The 20593-nt window shown below is 39.8% G+C and overlaps 1 protein-coding gene and 1 pseudogene across 1 annotated transcript in view; both read right to left on the reverse strand.

Moving 5' to 3' along the window:
• The window catches only part of LOC121992481 (alpha-humulene synthase-like), a 108069-nt gene that overhangs the window by 78200 nt on the left and 9276 nt on the right, over positions 1-20593 (reverse strand). The window lies entirely within an intron of this gene.
• Positions 2653-9632, reverse strand: LOC121991004 (annotated as a pseudogene).

Consider the following 20593-nt stretch of genomic DNA (forward strand, 5'->3'; position numbering starts at 1 on the left):
CCAGAAACCAAGGGGAGTCTCTGGCAAAGGACCTCCGACGCTCAAGTTAGTACATGTTTCAATCGAGAAAAATGAAGAACAGTAGAGAAAGTGCGCGCAAGAGTAAGCTTGAGATCACTACAACAAAGCTGCACAGAGACAATGGTGAAAAACCATTGTTAAAGTTCCTAAAATTCCGTTATTAATCGACGCATTGAGAAAGATTGAACCCTTAAAAGACAATGGTTTTAAACCGTTTTCGTTTTAAGGAAAAGATAACAATTTTTAACCGTTGTCATTTTAAGGAAAAGACAACCATTTTTAACTGTTGTTTTTTAGGGCTCTATCTTTTTCAACACGTCAATTTGCAATGGATTTTTTGGACCTTTTACAATGATTTTTCACCTTTGCATTTCAAGTGAAAAGACAACGGCTTATAATTATTGTCTTTGAGCGCCCTATCTTTCTCAACGCACCGATTTACAACGATTTTTTACAATGGTTTTTCACTGTTGTGTTTTAAGTGATAAGACAACGGTTTATAACTGTTGTCTTTGATTGACCTATCCTTCTCAACACCTCGATTTACCATGAATTTTTTTTGGGATTTTGTAAAATGATTTTTAATCGTTGTCATTCGTATTGAAATATTATCATTTTAACCATTTAACCGTGTTGTTTCTCAACACACATTATAGGACAATAAACTGTTATCTACAAATATATAAACAATAAACCATTATCTACAAACATATATATATCATCCCATTTTAAATTATCACTTCTTACAAGCATATATGCAAACTCAAAATATATATACACAATACTTCTTACAAACATCATTCTCAATTGTTTTTATACCATCTTTGATGTTTCTTGGAGTTATCTGATGATTATATGGTTTAACATCATTCTCAATTGTTCTATCCTTCTAGCAGTCTTGCGATTATACTAGATAATAGGTGATAAGACAACTAAACAAGTTTTCACACAAAAAAGATTAAATTAACTATAAACTACTTGATGATTCAACTCTAGCTTTCTTTGCACACATATAACTCACAAAATAAAATAAATTATATACTAATTATTTGATAAAAACTGAGAAAGTATAAATAGATAAAACAATAAAAGCCACCTATCCCTGAAAATCCATTTGTACCATGAGACGGAAAGTTTCTTGCAAGCCTTGTACTCTAGCACTTTTTGACACCAACACACCTTTAATGGATGCTTAATATTACAAGATTAGAGGATAATTGAATTTAATAATAATAAAACTATCGAAGACTTAACCTAATGAAGGTATTTTGTGCACTCCTAGTTTCAACTGAGGTGATGGTGGGATGTGAAAACAAGGATGCAAGTAGTTGACAAATAACATGAACATAATAAATCTTTTTGTTTCTCAAAGTATTCTGTTCCACAAATCATATTTAATAAGGATCACTATGCAATACATTACAGAATGGTGAAGAACCTCTAGTGCAGAGGGTCTTTTTGTGGAGTCCCACGAACAAAGTGACTGCCAAATAAGTGAAGATATTAGAATGCAACAAGACAGTCAAAATAGTGAGAGTAGAATTATTCATTTTGTGACTTACTGGGATAAGATCAACTACATCCTTGCTGGCTATTGGAATCAGCACGAAAAGAGGGATACCAGCAAACTAAGGCCGTCAAAATAAGACATTATCAAAAATTTATTCATGTTTTCATAGGATATTAACAATGTTCCTCAATTTGAATCAAAACACAAAGAGAAGAAAAATATAAAACAATTGTTTTCCATATCTGAACACCAAACCTAAGATCATCAAAGAAGCAACAAGACAACAATCATGCTGCCGCCAAAGATAGGTTATGTTTGTATCTCAAGTTTGCAATTCCCATGTGCAAACCAATTGATAAATGGTAAAAATTCTCAAAAGAATGAGAACTCAGTGATCCTAATAAATCAGTTGTATAGAAAAGGCATTTGGACTAGGGAAAAATAAATTTACAGAGCAACATACACACTTACGGGAACTGATATTTCATTACTTCTGCAAGTTGTAATCCTTCTAACTAAGAGTAGCTATTTGGAGATCCAATAACATTGCATATTTTAAATAACTCATCTGCCTCACTAAAAATTGTAGTCCAAATAAATTAGCTGGTAGAGGGGTTGAGACATCAAACAATGAAATTAACTTATAACTACTTAACCTCTACTGAATGTTCAAATTAACCTAAAGCGTTAGTCATTTAGCAAAAAAACAATGTGCAAATAGCTGGTCAACAAAGGGTCTACAATATCCCTTTATAGTAATAGGGTAATAGAAATTATAAGTTTTATAGTTAACAAAGAACATGCACCAATTTGATGAGTACCTCAATCTAGGAAAAAGGGGACGAAGAGTGAAAAGTTCAGCCATGATAACTCCCATTGCCCACATATCTGACATTGAATAATATAATAATATCATATAAAAACAAAGCTGATTATATAAATATATTGGATCAGTTCACTAACCAACTATAGAACTGTAAATAGAAGATTGATGCAAAACTTCCAGAGCTTGATATGACATCACCACAACCAAAGTACGTGAAAATAAAAAAAATATAAGATCACAAGTGCTTGTCACAAACATACTTACCAGCATGTTGAAGCATATTCTGTGAATGGTGGCTTTGAATGAACTTCACGAGCAAGGCCAAAACTGCTATCTTCACAAGGTCCATGGTTACCAATAAGTTCTCTACAAAGGTCATAATTTAGTTTAACAGAATGCAAACTTCACCGGAATAATTACAGGTGCATAAATCACATTTAACAGAATAAATGCTAATCCTAGATAACAATGTTATAAGAACAGATCTATTAAGAACACACAAATGAATCTTTATGGGGATATTTGTTCAAAAGCGGAACTAAAGAAGGTACACCTACCTCTCATGTCAATAAGTTGCTTCCTCGAGTTGGATATGGCCTTTGCAAATCTAGCTCCACATAGAAGGTGCAGAGTTTAATGTCTCAAAACTGCAAATCCAGTCACAAGCAGGATTAGCACGGTAAGCAAGACATTAAAAAATTTCATTAATAGACACAACTGATAATTACATATTGGCCATGGGAAGCCTTGTTCTTGTCATTGAAATGAGGTGGGGCAGCTGCCATGCCTCCCAAACTTGAATTAAAAGGAAATGGAAGAAGACCCCTAAATCCTTCATCTATCCATTGAACTTCCTTAATGTACAAAGGCATAAAAAATGAAGAAGGATAACAATGTCATTCACTTCCGATGCAAAGCACAGTCTCAGTGCATAAAGGCAAGCATTCCATCAAATTAAAAATTCTAATCCAATCAAACAGTATACGTAATCAACCAAATTTTCAAAACAAAATTTGAGAATAAAGTGACAATTTGATCACCTTGAGCATCAATTATGTAGAATTATTTTTCATTTTTATTTCCTTTTATTCTAAACACTATCAAAGGTACATAAGAACGTTGAAAAAGTAATGATGATCCTTCAAAAAGAACTGGTAGAGATATTTCATCTTAAAACTTGATAATTAATTTACTACAAACAAGATAATTCTAGTATAAAATAAAAAAAAACTTACCATTTCCAATAATATCATGATGGCCCAAGTGTTTATATATTTCCAAAGACACAAAGTACCCATTAAATTTAGAGAACGTGCTGCTATGGGATGCACACAATATAAGGTCAAGAAAAATGGATCTTAATCCCTTAGCAATCTGTGTAGATAGATAAGGATAAATCAAACATAGTATAGTTACTTGCTTAAACAATGAACCATATTAAGAAAGTGAGAACATACCATAACAATCAATGAGTCTTCCACTGCATTCTTGTTGCGGAAAAGATCCACGAAACTATCAATGACAGCAGTTGCTACGATGCAGATAAGTAGATATATTGGATAGATAAATCTAGCAAAAGATCCAGGAAACTATCAATGACAGCAGTTGTTACGATGTCGATAAGTGGATATATTGGACAGAGAAATCTGTGACATAGCAAATTAGTCTAGCATAAGACCTAAATTAAGTTGTGCATTTATAATTTGCATACATATCTCGATGAAGATCTATATGCGATGTTAGACAAGACAGTAACTATCATATACAACTAAGGACTGAAATTATTTCTAAACATAGATAAACATGTGAGAAAAGAAAAACAAGTAGTTGAGATGAGATGATCTAGTTTAACTGAGAGAAAATTGGAATTGAGTATAAAATGGCTCAGGCAAAATCATTTTAAACTTGTATAAGACTAAAGGAATTCTTAAATGTTTAGCCTTATAGAGAATCAATTTTCTAATGAGATCAACAAAGCAATCAATCTTCATGAACAATACCTTTCTTCTTTGTGAGGTTGTAATGACATGAAAGCTAGCCAAATATACACGGGAGAGACCACAATCAACAGTTTAGGGCCATATTTCCTCCTCACAACAGGGACAAATGGCAAAAAAAAATTAATGCAATAACAAAATAGATATTGAAGTTATTAAATTCGTTCCTAAAGTAAAATGAGAATCCTTCAGTTCCATGTAAGTTACACTAACCACCTCCACAAAAATTATATTTTAGTAGATTAAATACTAAGGATGCCCATCTTCCATAGCAGTAAAAATCAACAAACAATGAAACAGCCTACCAAAAAAATTTTCTAAAAAATAAAAATCATGACCAATGTTAGAGATTGTTGAACTACTGATAATTTGAAAGAGAGGGGGGAGGACCAGTCAATAGTCAGTGCCCTTATGTCCTTATAAGAATAAACAAAGAGACTAATAGCCCTGATAAAAATACTCTTCTGAAGCCTCCCTTTGTCAATGAAAAGAAAGTAACGGGAAGAAAAACTAAATTAGAGAATGGCTAGCCTTTGATCACTCCAACAGTAGCTAAAGAAACAACCATTGGATGCTTCTGAAGAAGAAAAAGAGTTGATGAAAGAGTAACCGCATAAGAATGAGAGAAGCTAACATAGAGATAAGAAACAATGAAATTAAACAAATTAGTTGTCACCAAATAAGAATATAAATGACAACAATTATGGTTAAGCCAAGGTGAGCACTCAAGAATGAACAAAATATAGAAAAGAATCGAATAGTTACCAACTGACAACAGATAACAACATAGGAGAAGAACCTCACTTGTACTAGCAAAGAAACAACCACTGGTTAGGCATAGCATGGCAAGTGTATACCAAGAAACCCTCTTGGCATATTTTCTTGAAAGGGAATGTGTTAGTGATAGTTGAGATAAGACCAAAAAAGAGTCTCATAGAGTAAAAGACTCAAACCTGAAAATTTATTACAAAAAGTGAACAAAGTTTGTTAACGAAAGTTATGTCATCTTTTGAAATAAGCCATAGAACTACAAATTCTACCAATATACTATGCTGGCATTCACCTTCTCATCAATGTTGATTAAAGAAGTCGGCCCAGCTACCAATGCATGAAAAATGTTCTATATATATGTAAAATACCGACAAATGACGAATAATGATAAGGAAATTTTTCTGAAATTTTTAGAAATTTATCGAAAATTTTTCGAAGACTGTATGGATGAGTTTAGGGGGATAAAACTGGGCCCCGGGAAAGTTTGTTTAGGCTACCCCATTTAAATGAGGAAAAGTTGATTTTTCCTTTTTCTTTTTATTTCCTTTTTCTTTCTCTTCCGCCGAACTCGTGCCCGACGCCGTTTCCTCCTCCTCGCCTCGTCTCCTCCGAACTGCCCTAACCGCAAGCGGCGGTTTCTTCCTCCCTCTGGTACAAAAGCCGTGGTCAAGGGTTTTTGCAACCCTTTCTCTTCCCCTTCCCCGCGAGTACAAAGACTCACCACCTCTTCTCCTCTCTCGAGCGCCGGCTGCCGGCTAAACCTCTCTGCCCTCTGCGAAGTCGCCACCGCCGCACGGAGCAGCGCGACGCCCTACAACCGACGCCTCACCGAAGCTTCCCTTCCTTGTGCCTCTGATCTGGAGCGTTGTTTCTGCCCTGTGCACCACCGTCTTTGTTGACACTGTGCCCTAGGTCGTCGGAAATCGAGAGCTCAAGAAGGCGACAGAGGGTAGCAGTAATCCGGCCAGTGGGATTGAAGGTGAGGGCTTAGGGTTTGGTTTTTTCAATTCTGTGCTCTGATTCTTATCCTACCGTGAGCAACACTTGGGTTGGGTGGAAGGTTATGCTAACTAAGGATGGTAGTCTCTAATTGTAGATTCATTGCGACAGTGGTGTATCTGGTTTTCAACGGCTGCCCCTATTCCAACAACAACTACCTGTTGTGGACCAACAGAAGAGACTTTGGTGTTGAGGTAAGATACTTAATTAGGTTGGATTAGGTATGAGTTGGATTGTGTAATTAGTTGTACATGTGTAAATGGAATTAGGTTTATGCTATTGTGTTGATTCCTTGGTTTAGCTAGGTACTACAGGAAATTCGTGGAGGACTTTTCCAGAATAGCTTCTCCACTAACAGCCCTCACCAGGAAGAACAAGAAGTTTGGATGGTCAGACAAATGTGAGCAGAGTTTCCAAGAGTTGAAGAAGAGACTGACCAGTGCTCCTATTCTGACCGTTCCAGAGAGTGACAAGAGTTTTGACATCTACAGTGATGCTTCCAAGATGGGCCTAGGAGCTGTTCTCATGCAAGAAGGAAAAGTTATAGCTTTTGCTTCCAGACAACTCAAAGACTATGAGAAGAACTACCCCACTCATGATCTTGAGCTGGCAGCAGTGGTCTTTGCACTAAAACTCTAGCGACATTACTTGTATGGAGTCCAGTGCAGAATCTTCACAAACCATCAAAGTCTTAAGTACTTTTTCACTCAGAAGGACTTAAACATGAGACAGCGTAGGTGGCTAGAGTTGGTCAAAGATTATGACTGTGAAATAGTCTACCACCCAGGCAAAGCTAATAAAGTGGCAGATGCACTAAGCAGAAAATCCAGCACATCCCTGATGTCCTTGTCATCATTAGCCCTGCCACTGCAAAAGGAGTTGACAGACTTCGGAATGGAAATTATTTATGGGCAACTCTCTGCATTGACCTTAGAGTCAACCCTGCTTGAGGATATATAGAGAAAGCAAAGTGAAGATCCAGATATCCAAAAGATCAAGCAAGGGATACAAGAAAAGGAAAATTCAGAGTTTCGAGTATCAGATAGTGGAATCGTCTACCAAGGGAACTGCCTTTGTGTCCCCAATGACGAAGAGTTGAGAAAGAAGATTTTAGAAGAAGCCCATAGTACTCCTTACTCCATGCATCCTGGTTCCACCAAGATGTACCAAGACTTGAAACAAAGGTTCTGGTGGTCTGGACTCAAAAGAGACATTGCTAAATATGTCAATACCTGCCTGACATGCTAGAGAGTCAAAGCAGAACACCAGAGACCAGGAGGAATGTTACAACCTTTCCCAATACCAGAGTGGAAGTGGGAAGACATATCCATGGACTTCATAACAGGTCTTCCAAGAACTACAAACGGATATGACACAATATGGGTAGTAGTGGACAGATTGACTAAGTCAGCTCATTTTCTAGCCATCAAGATGTCCCACTCTATAGAGCAGTTGGCGCAGCTATACGTTAAAGAGGTGATCAGATTTCATGGAGTTCCTAAATCTATCGTTTCTGATAGAGATGGGCGCTTCACCTCACACTTTTGGGAGTGTGTTCAGAATGCACTAGGCACCAAACTCAAGTCCAGCACAGCCTTCCATCCTCAGACTGATGAACAGACAGAGTGAGTAAATCAAATTTTAGAAGATATGCTCAGGGCTTGTACGCTAGATTTCAAGGGAAGTTGGTGCAAGTATCTATGCCTAGCTGAGTTTGCCTACAACAATAGCTATCAGGCCACCATCAAGATGGCACCTTATGAGGCATTGTATGGAAGGAAGTGCAGATCACCCATTTGCTGGCAAGAAGCAGGTGAAAGAAGAGAAATGGAAGTAGAGCTGGGCATCCAAACTGAGATGATAGAAGAAACCACTCAGGCTATCTAGAGGATCAGACAAAGGATTGAGACTGCCCAGAGTAGACAGAAGAGTTATGCTGACACACGCCGTAGGCCACTTGAATTTCAAGTAGGGGATTCAGTCTTTCTCAAGGTTTCTCCTATGAAGGGAGTGATGAGATTTGGCAAGAAGGGCAAATTAAGTCCCCGCTATGTAGGACCTTACCTGATCATAGAGAGGATTGGGAAAGTAGCTTACAAGTTGGACTTACCACAAGACATGTCAGCAATACATAATGTATTTCACGTCTCCATGCTAAAGAAGTGTCTCCATGACCCTAGCCAAGTGATTGAGCCTCAGTCAGTGCAGATTCAAGAGGATCTTAGCTATGAGAGCAGACCTACACAAATAGTGGACAGAGAAGTTAAGTGACTAAGGAATAAAGAGGTACTACTAGTGAAGGTCATCTGACAAAACCAGAAGCACGAGGAAGTTACTTGGGAGCGTGAGGACAATATGAGACAGAAATATCCAGAACTATTCTAAGTTCGAGGAGGAACTTTTTATAAGGTATAGGGGATTATAACGACCCAACTTTCCCTATTTTGAGTTCTAAGTGTCCTTAAAAATATTGGGAAATGCTTTTAAAATATTCTAGAGTTTTTTAGAAATTTTTAGAGTATTTTGATGCAATTTTGGGAGGTCGTTTGGTATTTTTACAAACGAAAGAGATTTTTGACAAAAAAATGTCCAAGCCGAGGTTTGAACCGGAAACCTCGGGTTAAGCAGAGATTCGCTTAACCAACAGACCAGTCGCGGGTTTCTTAGTAAAACCCGAACCAAATGGTATTTAAGCTATAGTTGGAACATTTAAAATAAATTGCCATAAAAAGGGGCGCGGCTGAGGATCGAAGCCCAGGCCTTTGGCTTGGTCAAAACCCAGCCAACCAACTATTCCGTGGTTGTTTTGTGATTAAGAAGGGAAGCAAATATATTTAAGTAGTAGTTGGTGACAGAAATTTTAGGTATTAAAAGGAGAACTTAAGTTTTAGCCGAAACCTAATTTTCCTTCTCCCTCACGCACGTGACGGCGATTTCCTCTCGGGTGAAAACGAAGACGAGGCGAAGGCTTTGTCTCTGGCGGCCGGCCAAGGGGTGAATCAGCGAGCTCTTCTCAGATTCGAGCTCGTCTCGTCAAGGAGGACGCGCGGACACGAAGGGAATGCCAAGATCGCGAACTAGCCGAAACCCTAGAAGCTTCCCTATGGTTGTAAGTCCAAGAACAGCGAGGTAAGTACTACTCACCTGTGGTAGGAGTTGCTCTGAATTCCTTTTTGGGTTTCGTTTCCTTGCTTCCGGATCTTGCTGTGCCGAGTAGAAGTATATGCTAGGGTTTGCGTTTGCTGTGCTAAATTATTGTGCTAAGGTGTGCTGTACCGAATTTGCCATGTTAGGGCATTAGGTTTTCAGATTTCTATGCTAGGGTTTCCCTTTTGAATAAGCCAGGGTTGCTGTGTTGAAATTTCTATGTTAGGTTTCCTTTTAGAAGTTGCTATGCCAAATTGCCATGCTAAGTTGCTGTGCCGAAAGTTTCTTGCTTGGGTTTGCTGTTGAACAGGATTATAAGCTAGGATCTTCCCTTCCATTACTTACCTTCCGTGGCATACATGTTAAGCATGCTAGTTTATTGTTCGAGTTTAATTGTATAGAAGGAGTTCACTTTAATTCTTAGCATGTAAGCACAGTAAGAAATGTTTAGATTACCTGTTATGTTGTTTCCTGCCGTGAGTTACAAATCAGTGGCGTAGCTATTCTATAACATTTGCTAGGTATGCTAGTGATTGTTGAGTTTAGTTCTTTTCTAGAAGATTTGCATGATAAATCGTAGCTTTAACTTGCAAATTAGGCTTTGGTGGTTTAGTTGCGATAAATTGCATGTATAGCAGATCAACATGTTCTAGTTAGCTTAGTTGTTCTAGAACTACGACACGCTTACATTTGAATGCATTTAGAAATTTTATGCTTTATGCTTCAGCTGTTATTTAAGTTCACATTCGGTTTCTTGTTGTGAAATTCTTTAGAAAATTTTACAGTGTTCTAGTAAGCTCTTCTAGGAGATTATGGGAAGCAGTAAGTAAGAAAAGACCCAGTCTAAATTGATTCCGAATTCCAGAAATTAAGATCAAAAGCACACCAAGTGGTTAAAACAAATGCCAAGGCATTTTAATATAAGAGTATAAAGATAACAAGAAATTTAAAGTAAGAGGCTAGTACCCGACTTCCAAGGTTGTCGTTAAATAAATCCAGGTGACTAATTCCAAGGTCTTGGCCCTGGTAAGACCAAGGTCTTTATCCTCATAGGACTGGAGGCTCGCTACCTCAGTCACTATTAGAGCGCATAAGATGGTACTAAGCCTGGGCCCAAGAAAGAGAAGAAGAAGGTTAAGTATTAATTTCAAGTATGAAGCTATAAGTAAATGAAACAAGTATCACCTATGTTTAGAATTAGCCAAGTTTAGCTCCTTTAATTCTAAGCATACAACATCAGTTTCATTACTTTTCTTATCAGTTTAGTGAGCATGATTAGTTTTATTTCCAGTATTCAGCTTTATTCTTGTATATCATGAGTATGCAGTTTATTTGAGTACTTTGCTATTAGATGAGCATGAGTAGCTTTCTTTTAGCATTTCAGTTTTAGCACCTTTATATTCAACGCACCTTGAGTTTTTGTGAGATAGTTTAGTACTTACTAAGTATTTCGCTTATAGTTGCATTTCCTCCTACTGCAGATAAAGGTAAAGGGAAGCTAGGAGTTTCTTTTAGTTTTCTTTCCCTTTTGCTATGTTAGAAGTATTTGGGATGGTATATGTTATCTTGATGTTATTAGGACATGGTAGATGAATTGTGATCTTATGAGATGATTTCTGGTATAGTTTTCCTTTGTTTTGTATTATTTACTGCCTGAGTTGTTTGATGCATGTCCCAGCCGTCTGTGGCTAATGTATATAGTGTTTGTATTTAAGGTATTGTCACCTGTATAGGGGAGATGCTGCTGAAATTTTTCGGTAAGGACTCCTCACAGGGCAATTAAGTGGAGTTAGTAGTTAAGTAGCGTCCACCTTTAGAGAGTAGTTGTAAAATACCGAAAATAGGCGAATATTAATAAGGGAATTTTCAGGAATTTTTGGAAATTTTTCGGGAATTTTTCGGAGCTCGTATGGACGAGTTAACGGGAACAAGAACGGGGTCCGGAAAAGTCTGTTTAGACTACCCGATTTAAGCGAGGAAAAGATTATATTTATATATCCTTTTCCTTTTTATTTTTTTTTATTTCTTTTCCTTTGCTTTTGTGGCCGAACCCGAGTCTTCCCCCGACGCCGATTTCCCTCTCAGCCCGACTCCTCCGAGCCCTAACCGCCGGCCACTCGGCGGTTTCCTCCTGCTTCCCCTCTTCTCTACTTATCCCACGCCGAGTTTTCCTTCTTCCCCGAGTGCACCAAGCTCTGCCCCGACGCCAGCGACGCCGACCTTCTCCACCCGACGCCTCCGCCAGCCACCGAGAGTCGTCCGACCGCCGCCGACTCTTGACCCGAGCACCACAGCAGGCTTTGTCTTCTTTTCTCGGAGTCGTCCTCTGCGCGGAAGAGGCAAGCCCTAGTTGAGCCTTTGCCAATCTCCTCTGTGCCAACCTCCTCCACTGAGCCATGCCCTAGATTCACCGCCGGCCACCTCTGTCACGCCCCCAGAGGAGTCCCTGTCCGAGAAAATTTCGGCAGCATCTCCCCTGTATGGTGGACAATCTGAAACTTTTCTACATCTCATATACCTCAGCCACAGGCGGCTGGAATAATAACAGAAAATAAAATCAATCACCACACAGTTTATATATGTATTCAGCCTCTGGCTGTCACAACCACGCAGTTAATAAAATAAACAACATAGTAATACTCTGACTCGAAATCAACCCTACTCAACTACACTCGTAAAGCCCAAATCCGATTTTTTTCTTACCTCTTCTGCCGTCCAGGCAGGCATGTAGTAGTATAAAATCGAAGCCAAATCCATCAACGAGACAAATTATATAATATCTAAGTATTCAACATCCAAATCCAAATATAGTCAAGTGAGAATCAAAAACAATACAAACGATAGCAAATAGCTGGAGGTCTGCAGGGGACTAGCAACTGGAACTCCCTCCTGACAGCATCAACCTGAAAATAACAACAATGGAGGCGGGGTGAGTCCAACACTCGGCAGGTACAGTTGATATGCAAAGTAAAGAAATAACACCTAGCACTAATCATGCGTACAGTCTCCTGATAAAGATAAAGGTAACTACAAACCGAAGAAGACAGGAGAGAATCTGTACTAACCAGGACCCGGTAAAAGGACAAACAGTCCGAAAGGTATAGAAGACCTGTATGCATGTCAATCAAGGTATCCAAGCAATGTGCAGCATATAAGTGCAACAAACACAAATACAAACAGTAAATACATCATGCATATGATGCCAATGTCATGGTCACTCCTGACGCCAGTCAGCCACCATGATGGGACCGAGTGGGTAGGGGTGACAACCGTGCACTCTGCAACACTACTCGATGAGTGATCGAGTGGGCGGGATGTTGTCGGAGTATCCTTCTACCCTAAATCATAAATGGGGAGCACAATGCTCTCATCTCCCGGTACACTATGACGGAGAGGAATCTCTAACGTGCTACAGCTGCGTCACACTACCCATGAGCGGATCAGCGGAGCACCGAAGAGTCAAGCGGCGTGCTACCACGTGTCCCGCTACCCATGAGGCGTCACCGGAGCACGAGCGGTGATGGCGGCAAAGTGCTCGACAATAAAGGAGCAATCAATCACTCAGCATGCAATCATGCGAATGGTGCATGTCACTAAACATGGTAATATACTAAACCAATCTCTGGATATATCATAATGTGCACCAAAGCGAATGAATCATATCAAGGTATCTGATCCTATAAGGTATCAAACCTAGGTCCTGACATGGTAAAATATGGTTATATCACTACCCATGAGCATGTGGAATCAGGTACATATCCATACCAGATGTAAACAAACAATAAATCATTAGGTAGCATGTATTGGGCAGTGATTAACCGAAACAAGTAAGAAACACAATTAATGCATCTTGTTAATTTAATTACTAAGCATATCAAAGACAATAAGTCAAAAGTACCCGCCTCCAATCGAAATGGTCCAATCCGACAATCGAGACACTCGTCTCGAATCAAAGTCCTGTAATAAACCGTATAGTTTAGCTAAATTTAATTATAAGCATAATAGCTAAACCAAAAATTATTTTTCTCCAGGAACCCTAATTAAATAGTTAATCACAGTTAACTATCCCTAATCCAAAGCTTAGGATTCCATTCCTAACTTAACCACAAGTCGACCAAACTTCACATGAACCACCAACTATATAATGAATCAAACATATCCAAACAAACTCAATTAGGTATCTTACCCAATTTAAATCTGCACCACTCTAAAGATTCTATCAACCGCACAACTGAAGATCAACTTGTCGCCGCTAGCAACTAAATAAATTGCTGGATCAAGGAAACCACAGCAAATCCCATTAGAATTCTTTCCCACTGTCCAATTAAGATGAGGACATCATAAAATCAGCAACACCTAATTTTTATTACCCAACTCGTAGCCGTGCTTGTTGATCCACACCAGAACTGTGGCTACCAGGACAAATGGGTTGCTGCTGGAACAAATTGAACAAACCAAAACAGCAATTAATCCAGATTCTTGAACCCACAGGATTTCCAACCAAACTAAATCTCACCGTGGATTTGCTCAAGGCAGAGAGCACTAGGGCAGCGTCGTCGGCAGGCACAGAGGTGGTGGCAACTGGCGTTAGGGCAGAAAAATTTCGGTCGACAGCAGCGGCTCGAGTTCTAGGGCAGAGGAGCAAAGGGCGCAGTTCGCACAGAGGAGAGGACCAGGATGTGGCTCGGTCGGCGGTGGCTCTGTGCAGAACTCGGCGTGGAGAAGGTCGGCTCTGATGTGAGGGAAAAAGGAGAGTTCGGCTCTGATGTGAGGTGATCGGAGACAGGGTGCCGAGAAGGGGAAAACCAGCAATGGCTTGAGCGTTGCCGGCGCGTTTCCTGATCTCAGCGGCGGAGAGGGCTCGCAATCCAAGCTAGGGCAAGGCAATTAACCGGCTGCCGGCGCTGGGGTTCCTGGCGGTTAGGGCACAGGTGGTTCGGCGGCTTGGCGCGAGGAGGAAGAGAGATCGCCGAGCGAAGGGAAAGGCTAGGGCATGCGGGAAGAATAAGAGGAAAAGAAAAAGAATAAGAAAAGAAAAAGGAAAAGAAAAATAAAACTTTTCCTCATTAAAACAGGGTAGCCTAAACAAGCTTTTTCGAGCCCTGTTTTTATACCCGTCAACTCGTCCTTACGAGCTCCGAAAAATTCCATAAAATTTTTCAAAAATTCTGGCAAATTCCCTTATTAATATTCGCCTATTTCCGGTATTTTACAACCTCTGCCCTAGCCTCTTCACCGCTGCACACTGCCGCCCCAGTTGTTGATGCCCTCACTAATCTCTCTGTCAGTTTGATCGAGCCGACACCGTGGTTCCATTTTTCTGTGTCGTGTCTTAGCAGTGATTGAAGGTGAGGGTTTAGAGTTGGTTTTTCCTTTTTGTGCTTTGTTTTGTGTTCTACAGTGAGCAGTACTATGTTGGGTGGTCGCTGATTGTAGGGTCCTGGTCTCCAACAGCGGCTACTTCTTTTGGCGGCACTATCCCTAATTGTGGATTAATAACAGTGGCTGTGAGATTAGGTAAGGTTTATTGGGTATCTGGATTAAGCATTTGCTTAGTTGTAGATCGTAGTGTACTTGATTTTTGTTAGATGATTATTCATGTGTCGGTTGATTAGGTTTATGTGTTTTTGGAATTAGGGTTTTTGCCCTAATTTAGGGTTAAAGAATTTATTTAGCTATTTATTGGAATTTTAGCTAAATAAAATATATCTCTGTTGGTATCACAGGACCTTGATGCGAGACGAGTATCTCGACGTCGTGTTCGGATCAGATTTGACATTTCCTATTGGAGGCGGGTACTTTTGACTTATTGTCTTTGATATGCTTAGTAATGAAAATAATATGTTGCATTAATTGTGTTTCCTATTTGTTTCGGTTAATCACTGCCCAATACATGTTACCTGTTTGATTGATTGTTTGTTTGCATCTCGTATTGATCTTGTACCCGATCTATCATGCTCGTGGGTAGTGATATAACCATGTTTCACATGTTCAGGACCTAGGTTTGATACCTTTTTGATCAGTATGTCTTGATTTGATCTATTCACTATGGTGCCCATTGTTATATGTCCAGAGGTTGGTTTAGTATATTATCATGCTTAGTGATATGCACCATTTGCATGATCGCATGCTATGCGATAGATTGCTCCATTATTGTCGAGCACTTTGCCAGTTTTCATCACTGTTCGGTGCTCCGTTGTGACGCTCATGGGTAGCGTGACACAGCGTGGTAGCACGTCAGTTTGACTCTTCCGGTGCTCTGTTGATCCGCTCATGGGTAGTGTGATGCAACGTGTAGCACGTTAGAGATTCCTCCCCATCATAGTGTACCGGGAGATGAGAGCATTGCGCTCCCCCATTTATAATTTGGGGTAGGAGTACGTATATACTCCGACAGCATCCCGTCCACTCGATCACTCATCAGGAGTAGTGTTGCTGAGTGCACAGTTGTCACAGCCCTACCCACTTGGTCCCACTTTTGTTGTGAGTTGGCTGACTGACGTCAGGGGTGACCATGACATTGGCATCATATGCATGATGCATTTATTGTTTGTGATTTTGTTTGCTGCACTTATATGCTGCATATTGTTTGGATACCTATGTTTGACATGCATACAGGTTTTCTATACCTTTCGGACTGTTTATCCTTATACCGGGTCCTGGTTAGTACAGATTCTCTCCTGTCTACTTCGGTTTGCATTTATCTTTATTTTTATCAGGAGACTGTACGCATGATTAGTGCTAGGTGTTATTTCTTTACTTTGCATATCAATTGTACCTGCTGAGTGTTGGACTCACCCCGCCTCCATTGTTGTTATTTTCAGGTTGATGCTGTCAGGAGGGAGTTCCAGTCGCTAGTCCCCACTGCACGTAGTGCTAGATCCCCTGCAGACCTCGAGGATTGATTGACTTTTGAGTTTTCTTCTCATTTGTCTATGTTTAGACTTGATTTGTTTGATACTTGGACGTTGTATTTATTTTTGTGATGTCGATGGATTTTATTTGGTCTTATTCTACTACATGCCTGCCGGGTCGGCATAAGAAGTGAGTTTCGTCGGATTTGAGTTTTACGAGTGTAGTTGAGTAGGGTGGTTTTCGAGTCAGAGTATTACTGCTTTGTTTGATTATATATAACTGCGTGGATGTTTGTGTGGTTGTGTTATATTTATTGTTATTATTCCAGCCGCATGTGGCTGAGGTATGGAGATATGTAGAAAGTTTCAGATTGTCCGCCGTACAGGGAAGATGCTGCCGAAATTTCTTCGGACGGGGACTCCTCTGGGGCGTGACAATTTAGTGGTATCAGAGCCAAGTTATACGATCTTTTATTTTCGTATTTTAGATGTTTGGGATAACCTGATACCAATTTATTTACTTGGTATCGGAGCGCCTAGTTTGGCGATACTTGTTGGATTTTTGTATTATGGATTTTCGAGATTTATCTGATACCAATTTATTGGTATCAGAGCGGGTTATGATACCTGCTTTTGGTGTTCGAGAGATTTATCGGATACCTGTTGTTGGTATTCTGGATATTTGTGTTAGCCAGGTTTGCGAGTCAAACTGGGCATTTTCGGATTTTCGATATGGTTATGTTTCTGATTTCCGTTTCGGATTTATTTGGATTTCCGGTGATTTTCTCGTTCGGAATTTTGAGGTCAGAAGTTGGGGACAGAACAGCGACAGAATATCTCCAGACGGCATATAGGTATGATGTTTAATTTTATAGTTTATGACATGTATTAGCATTCTTTATGTAATACTTGTCTGGTGGTTGTAACACATATTACATGTGATGGGTTAGCCATTGAGCATGATTGACCTAATAGAGATCAAGGATTATAGTCTCTGGTGATTTTTCAGATCATACCATCAGTAATTTTAGCTTCTGTTACTACTAGTAGGAGATGGAGGCACATATCAGCCTCTGCTATTGTTAGCTGGGTAATGGATGATACCTATATATTCCTGTGGACTTAGCAGTAGAGTTTTTTATACTCGTATCTTTTGGATATTAGGGTATCCGATACGATGAAAATTGGTTATTGGAGAGTTATCATGTTTTGATCATTGTTGAGAATGATTTGAGGGATATTGGGAGATCAGATATTGTGATATGTTGATTTCTAATGGTTTGTGAGAGTAAATGTTATGTGGTTGTCGGATGATCTATTACTAGATATTGTTTTGATGATTTATTAGTGGATAATTATTTTGATGATCTATTATTTGGGTTGTCGTTGATGGTGACATAGTGGGTGTCATGTATGATATTCACAGGTTTGATGATTATAGTTGATGATCAGATATAGATCGGGTGCTAGAGAGTTTACGGTTGAGTGTGCCTATGAATTTTAATAAATCTGGTTGTTGTGGTTAGTTAACAGGATGATAAAATTGATATTTGCTTCCTCTGATATTGGACTATGTGGATAAATAATGTTTTGATGTTTGAATATTAATTTGCTCTCATGGGGAGTAGAGACTTATTCATCTGATATTATGTGGGTTGATATTTTTGAGGATAAAAAATGAGAGTGTCTTGATGTTCTTGAATTCTGACTTTATCTTTTGGGTCGTACACCTTTATACATATGATTATTGTGGGTTTCTAGTAGATTATACCCGAGTGGTTAGACATACATGTCTGATTGTTTATTAGAGTTATTTGTCAATTAACAACTATGTTGTGGAATGTGCACATATGTTTGAGTGTTTTATTGGATGTATCTTATCGATCTAATCTGAGTTGTGATATGTGCAGATGTGTTGGGTGTAATATTTGAGGTATCTTGTTTATTATATGATTGTTTTGAGAGTATACTCGTGTCGATTATGATTTGTTGGAAGTATTATGTTGATTATACTCTTGGCATAGGTGTACATATGTCATGTGAGTGTTGTTGAGGTGTATTGTTGATTATACCTATGTTGATATATGCACACGGGTTTGACAGGTATTGTTGGAGGTATCACACTGATTTATACCTGCTCTATAAGTGTGTTTGGTGTGTACAAATTGGAGGATTATGTCGATTATACATATGTTGTGTGTGCATGTGTACCAGGTGTATGGTGGGTAGCATCATGATGATTCTACCTATGTTGAATGTAGAATGCTGAGTGTCTACATTATGTTATTGGTTATATAACCCTGTCAACTAATTCTTCTATTAGTGGGTGACCAACCCACTAGGATGATGATAGAGTTGACTATGGATTTGATTTGTTTACTAGGTTGTTTATACCTTTGGCTGCCTATAGTGATATGTGGTTGAGTGATCTCGTGTAGCCTCTAGTTGGATAGTTAGGTGCCTTGGACACTTATGGATCGTTTGTGGTGGAGCGGAGCTCCCACATATACATATTTCGGATTACTTGTAGCGGAGCATTGCTCCCATATCTATTGCAGATACATGTTATGGATTATTGTAGTGGAGTGTTATTCCTACATATTGAGGATTTCTTGTGGTAGAGCGTTGCTCCCACATATGCGGTATTTTCTGTGATGGAGCGTTGCTCTCACACTGGATGATCTATGCTTAGATGATTTATATCGTTGGTGATCATATTTCAGACTTATTGTCAGGGATCTTATGCTTAGAAATGTCTGTGATATGGACATTATGTGTCATGATTTTACCATTAGGGCTTGCGGAGCCTTAGATGTTTTCACGGACTAGATGATTTGGGTATCCCTAGGATATTGGATCAGAATTCGTTATCGTTATTGACGACGTGGTGTTTTATTCCTGATCTGAGGTGTGTCACGTACACTATCTTTGCATAGTTCTAGAGATGTTTCGACTGAAACGTCTGTTTGTGAAGATCAGTAGTGCGTATTTTGATTGTCTTTTGTGAGATGTTTGAGACACACGGTCACTAGTAGTAGTATACCGTGGTTCCACAGGGGATAGAGGTTGTTACCGTTGGGAGTAGACGAAGTCTATAGAAGAGGCTTGCAACTTTCTTTGTTTGGCTTGATATTTCCGGAGATACGTTGAGTGTTTCTCACGGATTGCTATGCTACTTACACGCCTGACCAGGAAAGGTGTGAAGTTTATTTGGACTGAGAATTGCAAAACCAGCTTCTAGGAGCTGAAGCGAAGATTAGTGTCGGCTTCAGTTTTGGTTTTTCCTTCTGGAGAGGACGGATTTGTACTCTACACGACGCTTCTCTACAGGGTTTGGGTGCTGTGCTGATGCAGCACAGTAGAGTATTCTCCTATGCTTCTCGTCGGTTGAAGGAACATGAGAAGAACTACCCTGTACATGATCTGGAGCACGTCGTCATTATTTTTGCCATGAAGATTTGACGACATTATTTATATGGCGTTACATTTGAGATTCTCACTGACCATAAGAGTATCAAATATCTGTTTACTCAGAAGGAACTTAATCTCCGACAGAGGAGATGGATGGAGTTCCTGAAGGCTTTTGATTGTACCATTAGCTATCACCCGGGGAGAGCTAATGTGTTGCCGATACGCTTAGCAGGAAGTCCGGAGGGACTTTAGCTTGCCACCGAGTTGTGGTCACAGACTTGATTTAAGGTTTCTCCGATTTGGGCCTTGAGGGGTAAGGATAGACAGAGCAGTGTACTCTGGTTACCATGGTTGCTCAGTCGTTGATCAGGACAAGGATACGAGAGCCATAGGCTGCTGATCAGTATTTGCAGTTTATTTACAGCCAGATAGCTTCCGGGCAGCACACCGAGTTCACACGAGACGAGGAGGGTGTTATACACTATCGAGGCAGATTTTGCGTGCTTCAGTCTCATCCGGTCTTATAGGAGTTATTTCCGGAGGCTCATCGCTCATGATTTGCTGTCCACCCAGGCGGTACCCGTATGTACCAAGATTTGAGATGTTTCTATTGGTGGAACGACAAGAAGGACTACATGAAAGAAGACATCGCGGATTTTATAGCTAGATGTCTTATCTGTCAGCAAATGAAGGCCGAGCACCAGAGACCTGCCGGCTTACTTCAGCAGATTCCTAATTCTGAGTGGAAATGAGAACACATTACTATGGACTTTGTGGTAGGTTTGCCGAGGACATGACGAGACCATGACACGATTTGGGTAATCATTGATCGATTAACCAAATTCGCGTACTTCTTAGCGATCCGGAGGACTGATCCCCTGAATCGATTGGCAGATCTGTATTGTCGGGAGATTATCAGACTACATGGTGTTCCGTTGAGTATCATCTCGGATAGAGATCCACGGTTCACGTCTCGGTTCTGGCAGAGTCTGCAGAAGGCCTTGGGTACACATCTCCGTTTCAGTACAGCTTTCCATCCACAGACAGATGGACAGTC

This window comes from Zingiber officinale, chromosome 6B, assembly GCF_018446385.1.
Source record: "Zingiber officinale cultivar Zhangliang chromosome 6B, Zo_v1.1, whole genome shotgun sequence".
Taxonomy (NCBI): domain Eukaryota; kingdom Viridiplantae; phylum Streptophyta; class Magnoliopsida; order Zingiberales; family Zingiberaceae; genus Zingiber; species Zingiber officinale.